Below are 1,939 nucleotides of genomic sequence, written 5' to 3'. Positions count from 1 at the left end.
ACGGAACAGGCAATGGAAACGAGGCCTAGCGTACCGCAGAACGGAGGAAACGGCCTTGTGTTCGACCGGCCACGTTTGAAACGGGATCCTGTTCATCGGGAGGGGTCTGGCGTACCGCAAAACGGAGGAAACGGGCCTCCTACGGTCGAAACGGGGGTCCTGTTGATCGGGAGGGGTGTGGCGTACCACAAAACGGACGAAACGGACTTGTGTTGGAGCGCTACGGTCGAAACGGGGGTCCTGTTCATCAGGAGGGGTGTGGCGTACCGCAAAACAGGACTCCACGGGATACTGTTCATCTCCACCGTCGACCCCCTCCAGCCTCCACGAGCTCCTGTTCATCCAGCCTCCACCGCGTGCTACTCCACTGGCTACTATTCAACCACCCCTCCACCGTCTACTGTTCATCCAGCCCTCCACACCACGGGGTCCTGTTCAACCACCCCTCCACGGGCACCCCTCCATTGTCTACTGTTCATCCAGCCCTCCACACCACGGGGTCCTGTTCAACCACCCCTCCATTGTCTACTATTCATCCAGCCCTCCACACCACGGGGTCCTGTTCATCCACCCCTCCACGGGCACCCCTCCACTGTCTACTATTCATCCAGCCCTCCACCACACCACGGGGTCCTGTTCATCCAGAGGCAACGCCACCGCTCACTATTCATCCAACCCCCTCCCCCTGCAACGCTCACTGTTCATCCCATCGATCGGCTTCAGTTAGCAGCAGTAGCGAAGGAATCGCTCGATCGGGTTCAGTTAATAGCCATCGATCGATCGATCTGGTTCAGTAATGCGTAGCCTGCAGTGCAATCGCTCGGGTTCAGTTAGAGCCCAACGCCACGCTCGGGTTCAGTTAGAGCCAACGCCTCGCACACACACGTGTACGTGTACGAGAGAAACGCGCATCGCTCAGCCCCCGACCTCCCACCGTAACCGGGAACTCCCCGAAATTTTCCTCCCCCTCGCTTCTACCACGGTTTTTTCCGTCATGGACGGCCCAAAGAATCTCATGCAGCTGCGTCTCCGGCCCGCCCAGGACGAAAAGCGCATTTTCTGTCATGATTTTTTGTCATAGAAGTAGGAGCCCACCACATCTATGATGATACCGGGTTTTGTCACAATAATCGTCATAGAAGTGTCATATTTATGACAGAAAAAAATCGTTTGGCCCAAAATGTCACGGATGTGTCTTTTTTTTGTAGTGATGGGTGGAATATAATATAATGAGGGGGTTATGTGGAGAAGACAAAAAGGAGAAAGTCTCACATCAACGAGGCTAATCAATGGGCTATGGAGATGCCCACCGATTGATGTTAATGCAAGGAGTAGGGATTGCCATGCAACGGATGCACTAGAGCTATAAATGTATGAAAGCTCAACAAAATAAACTAGTGGGTGTGCATCCAACTTGCTTGCTCACAAAGACCTAGGGCACTTGAGAAGGCCCATTGTTGGAATATACAAGCCAAGTTCTATAATGAAAAATTCCCACTAGTATATGAAAGTGACAAAACAAGAGACTCTCTATCATGAAGATTATGGTGCTACTTTGAAGCACAAGTGTGGTAAAAGGATAGTAGCATTGTCCCTTCTCTCTTTTTCTCTCATTTTTTGGGCCTTTTTTTATGGCCTTTCTCTTTTTTTTAGGCCTTCTCTTTTCTTTTATGGCCTTTATTTTTTTTATTCCTCACTTGGGACAATGCTCTAATAATGATGATCATCACACTTCTATTTATTTACAACTCAATGATTACAACTTGATACTAGAACAAAGATGACTCTATATGAATGCCTCCGGCGGTGTACCGGGATGTGCAATGAACCAAGAGTGACATGTATGAAAGAATTATGAACGGTGGCTTTGCCACAAATACGATGTCAACTACATGATCATTCTAAGCAATATGACAATGATGAATGTGTCATGATAAGC

This window comes from Triticum urartu, chromosome 1 (assembly GCF_003073215.2).
Source record: "Triticum urartu cultivar G1812 chromosome 1, Tu2.1, whole genome shotgun sequence".
Lineage (NCBI taxonomy): Eukaryota > Viridiplantae > Streptophyta > Magnoliopsida > Poales > Poaceae > Triticum > Triticum urartu.
Note: the sequence above shows the minus strand (reverse complement) of the source record.